At 34.8% G+C, this 15,952-nt stretch overlaps 1 long non-coding RNA gene across 1 annotated transcript in view; it reads right to left on the reverse strand.

Moving 5' to 3' along the window:
* Positions 1 to 8,427: 8,427 nt before the first annotated feature.
* Positions 8,428 to 15,952, reverse strand: part of LOC140604468 (uncharacterized) — a 69,449-nt gene continuing 61,924 nt past the window's right edge. The window contains exons 3-4 of the long non-coding RNA XR_012007333.1: positions 9,539 to 9,666; positions 8,428 to 9,335 (exon numbers count right to left, since the gene is read on the reverse strand). This is a non-coding gene — a long non-coding RNA (uncharacterized lncRNA). The remainder of the gene's footprint in view (positions 9,336 to 9,538; positions 9,667 to 15,952) is intronic.

A 15,952-nucleotide genomic window follows, 5' to 3' on the forward strand; every position in this document is an offset into this window, starting at 1 on the left:
GATTAAACTTCTATTGCTCACTTCAAATCTCCACCTAACCACTGTAACTAGAACTTCCAGTGCTGTGTTAAATAGAAGTGGTGAAAGTAGGCGCCCTTGTTTTGCTTCTGATTCTAAGCAGAAGACATTTACTCTTTCACAGTTACGTATGATGTTAGCTATAGGCTTTCAATAGATTTTGTTTTCAATTGGAAACAGTTCTTTTCATTCTTGGCTTGCCAAGAGGTTTTTTGTTTTCTTTCTTTTTTTTTTTTTCTTTATCATGATGATTGTGAAATGCTGTCCAATGTATTGTTCTTCATCTATTAAGGCAATTCATTTTTAATTTTAATATCACAATTTGGTGAATCCTCCTGATGGATTTTCATATGTTAAACCACTTTGCACTCAGGAAATAAATTCTAATTGGTCATGATGTATTGCTTTTAAAAAATGGATTTCTCGATTTCATTTGTTAAGATTTTTAAAGATTTTTTCTAATGCTTTATTGTGGGTAGTAGTCTGAAGTTTTTGTTAATTTTTTTTTTTTGGTCTGATTTTGATATCCTCTTAAAATGAATTGAGAAATATTTCCTCCTATTCTAGTTCCCGGATAAATTTGTGTAGAATCATGATGATTTTTTAAATAAATGTTTGGCAGAATTCAACAGTGGAGCCCTGTGAGCCTAGAATTTTCTTTCTGGAAGGAGTTTTAACCACAAGTTCATTTAAAACATGAGCTTTGATAGTTTGTCTCTAAAGGAATTTATACAATTCATTTAAGTTTTCAAATTTATTGGCATGAAGTTGTTCATGATATTTATTATCTTATTAATGTCTTTACAATCTGAAGTGATGTCCTCTCATTTATGATGACTAAGCATGTTATTCCTTTTTTCTTTTTCAGATGGCTTGCTAGAGGTTTCTCAATTTTAATGATTTTTTTTTCAAAAAAACAACTTTTTTTTATTTCATTGATTTTCCTTATTGCCTTCTATTTCTTTGACTTCTATCCTTATATTTGGTATTTCCTTTATTCCACTTGCTTGGGTTTAATATGATTTTTTTTCTTTCTTTCTTAGGATGGAAGTTCCTTAGGTCGTTGATTTGAGATCTTTCTTATTTTTAGTGTAAGCACTTATTGCCATGATTTCCAACAAATTTTAACGTATTGTGGTTTCATTTTCTTTTAGTTCAAAGTATTTTTCTAATTTCCTTGGATTTCTGCTTAATCCATGTCTAATTTAGAAATATGTTGTTTAAGTTTCCCTATCTGTGGGGATTTTCCCTATATTATTCTGTCATTAATTTCATTTTGAGTAGAGAACATACTTTATATGTTTTTAGTCTTAATTTATTGAGATGGATTTTATGGCTCAGTATATGCTCTTCTTTGATGAATATTTTAAGTGTACTCGAAAGCCCATATGCTGGTATTTTTGGGTGGAGTTAAGCATAAACATCAGTTAGGTCAAGTACATTGATAAAAGTTGCTCAAGTCTTTTATATTTTCATTGATGGCCTCTCTACTTTTTCTAGCAGTTACCAAGAGAGGAGTATTGAAATATCTAACTCAAATTGTTGATTAGTCTATTTCTTTGTTAAGCTCCACCAGTTTTTTTCCTCATTTATTCTGAAGCTATGTTTTTTGGATGCATTCACATTTGTGATTTTTATATCCTCCTGCTGATTCACTCTCTGTCATTATAAAATATTGCTCTTTATCCCTAGTAATATTTTGTTTCAAAATATACTTCATTTTACATAAATTTGTAGTATTTTAAAATTTTTATCCTCATTGTGTTGTTGTACATAAAATTTGTTTTTTTTCCAAAAATATTGAGATACAATTAACATACAGCAGTGTGTATATTTACCGTATACAGCAAAAGGACTTGACTTATATTACTATGAAATGATCACCACAATAGATTTAGTTAACATCCATTCTCTAATGTAGATAGAAAAAAAAGAGAGAGAGAAAGAAAAAAAAGTTTTTTTCCTTGTAATGAGAATCCTTAGGATCTATTCTCTAAACAATTTTCAAATATACAGACAGTAGTGTAACTTCTGGTTCTTATAAACAACAGATAGTTGTGTTTAGATTTTTAATTCTAAAGTTTCTGTTTTTTTAATTCAGTGATTAGACTATTTATATTTGAGGTTAACTTGCTTATTTAATTAATCAATATGATTTTATTTAAATCTCTGAGTTTATTGTTTGTATATGCCTCATATGTTCTTTGTTCCAATTTGTTTCTTCTCTTGTCTTCTTTTGTATCAACTAAGTTTTGTTCTTATGACTTCATTTTATTTCCACTTAGTGTTTTATCAACTACACCTCATTGTTTTCTTTTATCAAAGTAGTTTCTTTTGGGATTTTAATGCACATTTTTAGCTTCTGAGTCTACCTTCAAATACTTTGTATCCTTCCATGGCAGTGGAAGAAATCTGCACAAAATTAGTTCTTTCCCCCCTCCCATCTTTTATGGTATTTTTGTCACACATTCTACTTCTAAATATGCTAAAAGATCTACTATATATTGTTATTATTATGAATATTTTTAAAAAGGTTTATTTGTCTATTTATTTTATAGGACATGCAGGGACTGAGGCGGGGGTGGGGTGCGGCTGAGGGCAATAAGCAATCTGCTGAGTGGGGTGCCCAGCTGGGGCTGGACCCCAGGACCCTGAGATCATGACCTGAGCTGAAATCAAGAGGCAGATGCTTAACTGACTGAGCCACTCAGGGGCCCTACATAGTTATTATTTTTGCTTTAATTAGTAAGATTTTAAATTTGTTTATACCTTCTGAGTTTGGCTTATTTTTCATTTTCTGAAGTCAACAGATATCCTGTCAGTAACTGGCTTTGTACTCAACTGGTCAGTGAGTATCCAGACAACCATATTTTCTCTGATCTGTTCATTTATTTCTATTTTCTAATTTAGGTTTTTGGGATTAAGCCATCACTTTGATAATTGAATCACTTACCTGAATATTATCTACAGAGCTATTTGTTGCTTAGATATATACGCACTATGTTCTTCTGAAGGTCACTTACTTTCCACATATTTCATAAATGTTCCCTTAGTTAAAATATGGTTAGTTTTTATGTTTATAATAATAATTTTATGGCATTTTAAATTTTACCATAGTTTGCGTATGTTTAATTATAAACTATGGCCTAATCAAATACTGTCTACACATTTATTCCCCTAATATTCTGACACTCAGTTTGATTTACTCTTACTAAGTTGTTGAAATATTTCAACAATTACCATTTTTGAGCAGTTTTGTTTCTGTTGTTATAAAAGCATAACCAGAATGTACAAATAATTGAATTAGTACTAAAATACTAATATACTAGTTACTAAATATGAATGTATTGCTATTAGGTAAGTATCACAGAATAGATATTTTTTAGGAATTTAATGCTTGAGTATAAATGTATATGATTTTAGCTCTATGAAAAGTGAATTAGTTTCTTCAAAAGTGCTGAGCACATTGATTTGAAAATTTGTACCTTATCCACTAGCAGCTGCAGTAAAACACTTCATTGTATAAAAGTCAAGAAAAACATTACCTGAAACTATGTTTAAATGAGGTAATTTTTCATTCAAACTATAGCCCGGCCATAAAAATCTAGGGGTCACATTTACAATAGGACTTTAGATCAGGATTTAGTTCAAATAAAGACCCTAGTTATACCTGGGCATCTTGCTCAAACGGACCATGATAAATGTAAACCCATTATTTTCAATATTTAGAATTTTTTAAGGTAAAATTTTTTTCAGGGCATTGTGAGCTAGTATGGCAGAAGGAACGTCAACATTTCATGGAATATAATACAAAGATTAATTCTATTACATCTGAATCTGATTCTCTAAGGTACATGAAAAGCACATAGAGGTGGCTCCATACTTTCAGGTTCATAAAATTGCTATAGGGGGTCATAAATTGGCTCTATGAAGTTCACTTTGCCCCCAGGAGAAACCATGAAGAGCAACATGATTCAAACTATGCTGTGTGTGGTGGAATTAATGCAGCAGGAAAATTTCCACTTTCAGCTCGAATTTAATTTCATAGTAGCAAAGAGTACAATGCATGAATAGGAATTAGAAATTCACTGTGTCTCTCTAAAGATAGCTATCAGCCTAAGAAGCAATTAAAAATGGAGAGGAAGAGTAGTATTTACTTCAAAACTTAAATATAATGTTTGGAAATCTTAAGAGAACAAGATGGAAGAGAAAACCCCTCACAGCTATTCTCCTTGCTTTATTTGACTAATTTCTCATTAGAATTTTTTTCTATCTCTGAGGACCTCGCAGGAGGACCTGAAGGATAGCATTCCTGACCCTTTCATTTTCAAATAAATGGTAAGGAAGAACAATATAACAATTTTCCTATAAAGTGATGAATGAACTTTGTTATTGTTAAGAAAACTGTAGGTGTGGTTCAACTTATCTGCTATCATGTGAAGTGTCTTTGACACTATCAAAAGCTGTCAGATTTCCTTTTTATTTTATTATCAAGATTAGAAATATGTAATTATTCAGTCTTTTCTTTAAATACAATTTAGCGATATAGTTGCTAAAACATCTCTCTTTTCAATTTCCTGCAAAAACCCTTTGAACGGACTCATTGTGCCAGAAATAATGTACAAATTTGTCTGATTTTTCAAGGCCTCTGTGTTGTGTTATCTCCATTTGTCCAGTCTTATTTTTAACTACTTTTCTTCGTGTGTGCTAGGTTTCAGTGAAGGTGAATCATGTTCCCTAAGCTTCTCCCTCTTTATACTTCAGCTTCTTATATCTCTGCCTTTAAACCCTTCCCTGCCCTCCTCAGAATCCTTCATGGAGTCCATCATATTGACTTCAAGTATAAGGAAATTCTCTTCCTAAATCTGAAGTTTGGGACATTCTTTCTTTATTTTTTTTTAAGATTATTTACGTATTTGTTTGGGAGAGAGAGGGAGACAGGCAGACAGACAGGGCAGGAGGAGGGGCAGAGGGAGAGGGAGAGAATCTCAAGCAGACTCTATGCTCAGCATGGAACCCAATGTGGAGTTCAATTTCAGGACCCTGAGATCATGATCTGAGCTGAAACCAAGAGTTGGTTGCTTGACCAGCAAAGCCACCCAGGAGTCCCTGTGACATTCTATTATAATTCTGATTTCTATTATAATTCTGAATATATAGAATATATTCTATTTCTAATAGAAACTCTGTTAGTGTAATGGCCACAGAGTTTAACATACAGTCTGAACTCAATGAATGTATTTTGAGTGAATGCTAAATAAATTAAAAATAACACATATGAAAAAAAATAACCTAGGACTATATGGATAGAAAGTACTTACAGTTTTTGGGTTGCTTTTCTAACTAGTATTAATTTTTTTATTTGATACAAGACATGATGCCATAAACCTAGATAAATATGTAAGTGGTTCTGGTTCAGTTATTGTCTTAGTCCATTTGTTCTGCTGTAACAAAATATCACAGACTAAGTAGCTTATAAGCAACAGATATTTATTTCTTATAGTTCTGAGACTAGAAGTCTGAGATCAACATGTCTTATGGTAACATCCTGGTTAAGGGTCTTCTTCCTGGTTCATAGGTAGCACCTTCTCATGTGTCCTCATGGGGTAGAAGGAACTTGAGTTCTGTGAGGTCTTTTGTTAAGGCACCGCTGCCATTCATGAGGGCTCTTCCCTCATAAACTGATCAGTTTGAAAAATCCCCAGCTCCTATTACCCTTATATCGGGAGGTTACGATTTCAACCTATGAATTTGGGGCAACACAAAATTTCAGGCCATAGCAGAAATGGACTCTTCAACCTGAAAGCAATAACAAAATTCTAAACAGAAAAGTGTACTTGCAAGCATGAAAAATTTCAGTAATTGTTTATATTAAAATATCATAAACAAAATAAGGAAAACAAAAACAGATTGGGAGGGACACCAGGGTGACTCAGTGGTTGAGCATCTGCCTTTGGCCCAGGGCGTGATTCTGGAGTCCTGGGATTGAGTCCTGCCTGCATCAGGTCCCCCGCAGGAAGCCTGCTTCTCCCTCTGCCTGTGTCTCTGCCTCTCTCTCTGTGTCTCTCATGAATAAATAAATCTTAAAAATCTTGAAAAAAACATATTGGGAGCTATTAGCAATAAATATGATAATTAGATAATATCCTTCATCAAAAAAGCAATCACACAGTTGACTTTACTCCTGACTATAACTGTGGCCACAGACAGGGGATATACACTGATTGGGCACCCCCTTTGGTGCTCGAAAGACATCTGTTTTCCCAGAAACATACGAATTCAAAAATAAAACTAGAGGTTTTTTTTTTTTTTTTTTTTTTTTTTTTTTTAAATTTTTTATTTATTTATGATAGTCACAGAGAGAGAGAGAGGCAGAGACACAGGCAGAGGGAGAAGCAGGCTCCACGCACCGGGAGCCTGACGTGGGACTCGATCCCGGGTCTCCAGGATCGTGCCCCGGGCCAAAGGCAGGCGCCAAACCGCTGCGCCACCCGGGGATCCCCAAACTAGAGGTTTTTAAGAAGTAGGAATGGATTCTGAAAATGAAATCAATAATTTCCCACTACAGTGGGATTGAGATTGATTTTTATTATTGTTCCTGTTCTTTTCCAGGTTTCCAGATTTTCTATAATAACCATGAATTATTATTTCTCCTATGATCAAAAAAAGAATTCTGTGGGTATGTATTATTTTTAAGAAATGAAATAAACTCGTTGATGTGAGCCAGCTCTAAGAAGGGGAGAGTTATTGTCTTAGCTGTAATAGAGACCAAATCAAGGTGGCCTCAAGGCTCCCAACTGAGGGCTATTATATTGAGCTCTGTGTCTCCTGGTCTCTGATACCTGTTCTGAAGTGTCACCCTTATTCCTGTTCCTTTTGATAAGCAGTTTTCCGGAAAACTATTTCTTAGAGATACATTTTAGGACAGAAAATGTAGGCAAACTGTAAACTAGAATATAGGGATCTATGTTACTTTTCTTTGAAAGAAACACCTTCAATTAAATAACAAAAATGAGGAGATGGAGAATCCTCATATATCATTTGAAAAAGATTTTGCCTTGCAAAGAACATGTGACATTTTCCGTATCATTAGTCGGTTGTACACGTGCATGTGCACATGCCCGGGCCACTTCCACTCTGGGGCCTTAATTTCTTCCTTTGTGCAGATAGTTGCATTAGATGATTTCTGAGGTGGGTCCTCTTCGGCTCTTAAATTTCTAAAATCTGAAATCATATGTATCAGGTACCTTTCCTCTCTGGGTCTCTCCTGTGATGAGTAGTGAATAGACACAGGAGAAGAAATAATTTTGTCTCAACTATTGATAATGTTTGCAAAGGTGGTTGGTTAATCTTTCCTTGAACTTGTCACTGAATGAATAGCAAAAATGATTAAGAATTTCTAACTTTCAGTTTTTGAGTATTTGAGTCCACAAGCTTCAGAGTAAAATTAGCAATTTTCAGAGAATAGGCAAAAGTTACCTTTCTAAAACAAAATTCAGGCAACTTTTCAAGTATTGCTCTCTCTGGTCTGCACTGTGACCTTGTTTCAGGCCAATCAGCTGGTGCTGTTATCATTTCATTGGAATGCCTGTTCCTGCAGCCCACCACCTCAGGGCAGCTGAGAAAGGATTTTATGAGCCTTTTTTGGGCAAACCTTATATTTAGGTAGCAGTAATACAGTTTTTTTAACTTTCATTTTTTAATATAGGTAGGGCTATACCTACTCAAATGTTATATTGTAGCATTATTAAATTTTAAAAAATCACCTTGATACACTGGGAATCATAATTGAGCACCATTTCTTAAAGTAGCTTTAAAATTTTTTTCAGCCTATTTAAAGAAAAGTGGTTACAAGTGTAAGAAAATGGCTCTAACTCCAGAATGATCTTGAGAAATAAATTTGATTCTCTGTAGTCATTGATTGGGGAAAAGACAAGTCTTTGATTAAGGATGGTCAGCGTTTTAATTTTCTTTATTAAGACAGCATTTCTTAAAAAACTTCAGTTTTTCTGCTTTGTTCTGTTTTTATAATTACCTTCATACTACTTGCCATAGTCTCATTCCATTATTATTGTAGTATTTAAAAGTATTCTTTTTTTCACTTTATTTATATAATAAATTTTATGTTTCCATGTATAAAATAACTACTTACCTGTGATATATATAAGGTAACCATAAAAATGTGTATGCACCAAAACATGTTATACATATACAACAAAATATGAATGTGTACCCAAGCTATACTATTGACTTTAAAAATAAAAAAAATTAAGTAGAACAGTGCAATATTGTATGTCATTGATTTACAGAATTTCTGGGCTGTGAAATAGGGTTTGCTAGTCACTAATAATTACACAGTACATTGCCCGTTTGAGATGAAAATGGGGTTTAAAGTTAATTATGCACAGCTATTTAAAAATGTTTAATATCAGTCAGCATATCTATGAGTAGGAAAACATAAAAAATATTTAACCATCTCTCCAATGCTAAAAATTAATTTTTTATCAATCAAAATGATATAAGTGGTTTTTCCTCAGCAAGCTTTTATTTCAAGAAACCGTCTGGAAGGCTCTTCTGGATGTACTCTTCAGAACATGTCTTTATTTAATAACTCCCAGTTTTGCTAAGTATCAACAAAACTATCAATTCCTCATGTTTAGGATATTTGCAACAAGTGTTTCTGATAAGTTAATAATAACTAGGTAATTCACACAATTATATACAGATTGGAAGACTGAATGAACAAGTGAAAGGGTTTCCAACCAGGGTTCAGTCTTTTTTTTTTTTTTTTTTTTTTTTAACCAGACACTCAGACATTGCACTTACAAACTCCTAGGTTAGTTATGCATACCATGTGATTGAATCCCAGAGAGGTGATGTGATACAGGAGGCTCACATAGTTGTCTCAGCCAAGACCAGAATACATTTCTAACAGACTCCTGAGAATCTCTTCTCATAGTTCAACTCAGCTGCCTCTGAGCAAGCTGGACTGGACTAGAACTTCAGCCTTGCCTTCATCTTCTTCAAGCACTTGATCCTGGGTTCCAGCTGTGCCCGGCAGGAGCTGACCTTGCTTAGGTAGGGGCTGTTCCTCTGTTTTCTAGTTATCTAACCTCAGCTGCCCCACCCCTACTCTAAAATCTCTAAAGCAGGATTCTGTGCAAGAACCTAGATATATTGGGCAGCCTCCATGGTGCAGCGGTTTGGTGCCGCCTGCAGCCTGGGGTGTGATCTTGGAGACCTAGGATCGAGTCCCACGTTGGGCTCCCTGCATGGAGCCTGCTTCTCCCTCTCCCTGTGACTCTGCCTCTCTCTCTCTATGAATAAATATATAAATAAAATTAAAAAAATAAAAAGAACCTAGACATATTTAGGAATGTGCCCTGTGCACACACCCTGAGTCATAATAAGCCAGATAGGGAAACTTCAGCAGCTTCCAGACTTTTTTCTCATACCTGTCCCCTCCCTCCCTTCTTATCCATTGTTCTCCTTGCTGCCTTTTCTCCCAGCTTGTCCCTACCTTTGCAGTTGGGGCTCCCTTCCTCTCCTGATCCATCAGTATGGCACCTGCTGTCAAGTCACCTGGCTCACTACAACAGTCCTTCAAGCATACTTCAGCAAACAGCCATCATGTGAAGAATTTGGTGTCTAATGAAAACAAATTTAAAAATTGTTTGGTAAATTTGTGGACTGACAGTATTTGTTGCTTCTTCATTGCTTTCATTATATAAATTTGACCATTTTCTTCTTAAAGATACTAGTCTCATTCCATAAAGGAACTGTGGAAAGGATGACATTACACATATTTCATGACTTGTTAACAGCTTTGGATGTAAAATAAATTAGTAGATGAAGGAAAAGAGAGAAGATTGAGATTCATAGTCAGCCTGGGCATTGGGATGATGCCAAGTTTTATCTATCTCTGCTGACCCAGGTCTTTGATAATAGGAACAATAAGGAGTGTGCTCTATTTATGAGCCTGAAGGGCCAGGGTCAGATCAGTTCAGCAATATTTTAAAACATCACTTTTCAACTTATGGCTTCTCTCTCATACATCACTAGTCCTTCTCTCTGAACCATTTCATCCCCATCAGTGTATACACATGTTCTGGAAACATCCATCTTCAAGTGAATAAAGCAAAACCAGCCCAAAGAAAAAACAAAAATCTCAAATGTCCTTTGACTCCACAAACCCTCCAGCTGACACCACATATTTCTTCACTATTTTACAGAAAAACATCTCTTAAAAATTGTGATCTATCAAAAAAAAGTTGTGATCTATCTTCACTGCCTCCAACACCTCCTTCTTTCCCTCCTCCAGCCTGAGTCTTCCAATTTGTTTTTCATACCAACTACTCAAATAATCTAAAAAAAAAAATCACATTTCTCTATGTTGCCTAATTATATGGGAACTTTTCTTAAATTATCTAACTTCTGAGTAATATTTAATCAGTCCACTATTCCTTCTTTCTGTAAATATCCATTTATGAGTTTTTGTGACACCACACTATCTGGCTCCTAATGTCTTATTGGCTGCTCCTTTTCAGTCTTTTTTCATGGCCCCTTTTATATCAGACCTTTAAATTTTGGAATTTCCAGGGGTCAGTCCTAGTCCTTCTTTTCTTTAATTAGTTGGCCTCTTGGATGCTATCTTGTCTCACAGTCTTAAATACCTTCTATCACTGATAATTCAAATTTATTTATTCCCCACTCATATCATCTGCCACTATGAAGCTTTAGTCAATAGTCTAGTCTTCTAACAATGGAACCCCCATCAAAAACCTGTTCCTTTCTAAGACTCCTGTAATCGCAGTAAAAATGGCTGCTCAATCTGTCTGTATCGAATTCATTATGAAGTCCAGATCTTTACACCTTTCAAGTACTTCTTGGGGCATGTGGGTGGCTCAATTGGTTAAGCAGCTGCTTTTGGCTGGGGTCATGATCTTAAGGTCCTGGGATCAGGCTCTGTGTTCAGCAGGGAGTCTGCTTCTCCCTCTGCTTCTCCTCTTGCTTGTGCTTTCTTTCTCTCAAATAAATAAATAAATAAATAAATAAATAAATAAATAAATAAAATCAATCTTAAAAAAATATTTCTCAACTCCATTGACTTGTCTCCATATTGGCAACCTCCACCTGAATGAATCCAACTAACATCATCTCTCCCCCAGAAAACTGAAATTAACCTCAAATCTTGTCTTCCAGTTTCTATTCTTGCTCTTAATCTACCTAAGTCTTTACACATCAGCTAGAATGATCTTATGCAAGAATAAAAGAAATCATGTTTTCCCCTACTTTTATATCCATTCATTGGCTTCCAATCCTTCTTAGGAAAAATCCAAATATTTTCAATGTCTTTTAAGCTCCTTAGTAATCTATATACTCCTCTAACTTTATCTTATAAAGTTATAAAATAACTTTATATCTTCATATAAGAAGATATATGAATACGGTCTCCCTCTTCAGTTATCTCCACACAACTCTCCTCCTTTCTAATCCTTCAGCATAAATAGCTCTTTCATCTGTTAGAGGTTTTTTACTTGCTATTCCTTCTGTGTGGAATGTTCTCTCCTCAACTTATATCATAGTTGGCTCTTACTCATCATATTTTTCTTGACACAAATATGGTCTCCTAAGAGATTCCTTTACTGATGACTGCAAAGTTGACCTCACCTACTACCACATCTTACTGTTCATTTTCTTTACAGCACTTAAAAAAAGTAAAAAAATATATCTAATTTTGACTATTCTTTATCTTGCTGTGATCATGACAGGCAAACACCTTGTCTCCAAAATGCCTGAAACATAGTTTCATTAATTAGTTATTTGCTAAATCTTGAGTTATAGGAACTTGTTGATTTTGGGAAATCAGGACACATGAAAATATCTATATAGCTCAAGAGAAGTATCAAGTAATATTATAAAGCAGTATCTAATTAAATTCTATATGAAAAGAACAGCAGGAGTTCTATATGCATTTGAAAGAAGTAGAATATATTTGTAAAAGGAAAGATTCTATAGGTGTGAAGTAGAAGGAGCTAAAGAAAGCCAAGTTATAATAGGGAAATGCAAGTGCATGAAGATTTGAATTAAGTAAACAGTTTGTCTTGATGTACAATTCAGAAATGAATGGGCTGCAAAGTTATATTAGGGAATATTTCTTATAGTTTTAAATTTACTAGGTTGAGAAATTTAGACTTTTCATGAAATGAGTAAAGAATCAGGGGAATATTGGGCCTAAGGAACAGTAGTTGATGTTGATAGTAATGTGATAGACTTTACTATCATATATTATATTACTATCATATAATTTAATGAAGGGGTCAATCATGAGTGAAAAAAGGAAGAGAGGATATATGAGGAATGACTAAGACACTATTATATTTATCTCCATAATAACTGATGAGAAACACGGTGGTAGGGGCTATGAAAAGAGAAATGAAGGAATGTGCATAGAAGACATTTCAAGGAATAACAGAAGAATTGTTGGTTCGATATGAATTCAATAAGAATTAGAATGAGTGAAAGATCACTGGCATATTATTGTTGACATTGGAAAAAAAAGACAAATTTGAATCTATGTAAAATACACACACACACACACACACACACACACGTACTTGAAAAGTATCATTATTCACAGATGGACATGGTTGTGTACCTAAAACTTCCAAAAGAATTTATAAACAGATGATTCAAATTAAAAAGTGAATTTAGTAAGTGTGCTGGTTGTAAATTCAATATAAAAGAATCAAATTTAGGGGAATCCCTGGGTGGCTCAGGGGTTTAGCATCTGCCTTTGGCCCAGGGTGTGATCCTGGAGTCCCAGGATCCAGTCCCACATTGGGGTCCCTGCAGGGAGCCTGCTTCTTCCTGATCCTGTGTCTCTGCCTCTCTCTCTCTCTGTGTCTCTCAGGAATAAATAAATAAAATCTTTTTTTAAAAAAAACAAAGAATCAAATTTAAAATATATAGCAGCAAGCAACCATAGTAAATAAGATTTTTGAAAGATTTGGTTAATAATAGCATCTACAAAAATCAAAGACCTAGGAAAAATTGAATGAAAGCTGCGCAAAACTTCAACACAAAAAACTATAAAACTTTATTAGTAAGGGATTAAGTAAATGAAGTGATATTGTATGGTACTAGATTGTAACATTGTAAAGATGTCAGTTCTCCCCAGAATAATATATAGATTTAATATCTATATATTATATATATATCTCAATCAAAATCAATTTGTGGGAATTGATAAGTTAATTCTAAAATTCATCTGCAAAGGCAAAGGAGCTAAGAATAGGCAGGGTGATCCTGAAGAAGATAAAGAAAGTTGGAGGATTTATATCACAAGATATTAATCTCCATTAGAAAGCTACAGTAATTAAAATAGTGTGGACTTTCATATAAAGGTAGATAAACTAATGAAATGGAATAGAAAGTCTAAACTCAAGCACACACACATTAATGAAGACTGTTGTTAAGTCTGATGTATCTTTTCATTTTCTGTTTAAATTTATATTTGCATATGTATTATAGGAGTCTATATTTCATAAAGGAAATTTCTAGATTTCACATTTAATAGATGTGTTCTGCACATAGTATAGAATCAATAAAAATTTTATGTTATTTTAAAGAAGTTAAGTTTCATTCTGTCATTCAACAGATATTTACCAAGTGCTTATTATTTATTATGGGCCTAGCGCTATTCTAGAAGATTCTGATAGGTTGATTGTATCAAGAGCCTCCCTTTCTTACACCTCTGTATCCAAAGCCTTTGATAGTATCCTGGCACACCAATTTTGGGCTTGGCCAATGTGACTTGATTGGACCAATGAAACAACTGCAAAGTTAATGAAATATTAATGAAATATTTTTAAAATGTTTGCACATTTCTGTTCCCTTTTACAGAACCCTGCTACTAACTACCATGAGAACAAACCCAGGCTAACCTGCTATAGGGATGTGAGAGACATGCAGAGAGAAAGGAGCCAAGGCATTGCAGCTAAGGCCATCCTAGACCCATGAGCCTTCAGCTACGAGCCAGCTGGCCAAAGACTCATGAATGAAACCGGCGAGAATCAGCCAAACCTGGCACAGATTTCCTAGGGGAGCTGCCCACAGGGAAACTACCTATAGATCCATAAACATGTGAGAAATAGTAAATGACTATTGGTTAAAACTACTAAATTTTAGAGTGGTTTGTTGATTAACAGTAGCTAACCAATCTAATGAAGGAGATACAGCATTAAATAAAACATGCAGAAACTCTGCTTTCATGGTAATTTTCAAGTAATAAATATACATTACATCAGATGGCGATAAATGCTCGGGGGAGATCTACTTCAACATAGCTGAATTATATGTAGCCAATAAACATTTCCTGTTTAAATAACAAAGGAGAAATAAACTGCACAATTGCTTCTTTTTAAAAATAAATTTTTAATTAAGAACAGTTTTAAATTTACAGAAAAAAATTGTGACGATATTACAGAGCTCCATATTTCCCACATCCAGTTTCACTTATATGAACATTTTACTTTGGTAGTGTACATATAATTAAGGGATCATTATTGATAACTCAGTGCTAAGTCCACACTTTATTTAGACTTCCTTCATTGTCACCTAATGTCCTTTATCTGAATTTCATCCAGGGTGTCATTTACATCTAGTAGTCATGTCTCCTTGAATCCTCTTTGATCTGGCAATTTCGCAGATTTTCCTTGTCTTTGATGACCTTGAGAATTTTGAGGCATACTGGTCAGGTCTTCTGTACAATGTCATTCAATTTACATTTGTCCATTTTTCTCATCATTAGACTGGGATGATGTGTTCTTGGTCAGAAGACCACAAAAATAAAGTGCCATTTTATTCACATCATATAAAGCTTCCTATTATTGACAGGACTTTACTGTTGATGTTGACCTTGATCACCTGACTGAAGTAGTGTTTGTTCATTATGAAGTTTCTTCATTATAAAGTTACTCTTTTCCCCCTTTTTCTATTCTGTAATTTTTGGAAAGAAGTTATTGTGAGCAGCCCAGAATTAAGGAATAAGGAGTTATGGTTAAGCTCACTGAGGATAGAGTATCTATATACATCATTTGGCATTTGTCTGAGTGGGAGATTTGTCACTTTTCCCCTATTTGTTATTCAATTATTTTTTATATCGGCACAGTCATGGGTATTTATTTTATATTTGGTTATAATTCAATTCTACTTCGTTTTGTTACTCAGATTGTTCCAGCTACGACAGCTAGGAGCTGTTTCAGTTGGTGCCTATGTGTCCTTGACATACTCCCATTGTTGTGTGTGTGTGCATGTGTGTGCATCTGTGTCCCCATCTGTCTATGTACTTGGGCATTTCCTTCCTTTCTGGTTCTATGAGATGATCAGGATTATCCTGTGTCCTCCCTGCCACTGTTCTAGACTCAGACATTTTTCCAAGGAGTGGAATCTTGGTTCCTTTTTTCCCCTCTTTTAAAAGATTTATTTATTTATTTGAGAAATAGGGAGAAACACATGGGGGAGGGGGAGGGGGAGGGAGAGGGAGAGAGAATCATAAGCAGACTGTGCTGAGTGTGGAGTACGATGCCAGGCTCCATCTAGTGACCCAGAGATCAGGACCTGAGCCCAAACCAAGAGTCAGACACTTAACCGAATGTACCACCCAGGTGCCCCTCTTGGTTCCTTTTTCTTTTTTTCTTCTTTTTTTTAATTTTTATTTATTTATGATATTCACAGAGAGAGAAAGAGAGAGAGGCAGAGACATAGGCAGAGGGAGAAGCAGGCTCCATGCACCGGGAGCCCGACATGGGATTCGATCCCGGGTCTCCAGGATCGCGCCCTGGGCCAAAGGCAGGCGCCAAACCGCTGCGCCACCCAGGGATCCCTTTTTTTTTTTTTAATAATAAATTTATTTTTTATTGGTGTTCAATTT

This window comes from Canis lupus, chromosome 15, assembly GCF_048164855.1.
Source record: "Canis lupus baileyi chromosome 15, mCanLup2.hap1, whole genome shotgun sequence".
Classification (NCBI taxonomy): Eukaryota; Metazoa; Chordata; class Mammalia; order Carnivora; family Canidae; genus Canis; species Canis lupus.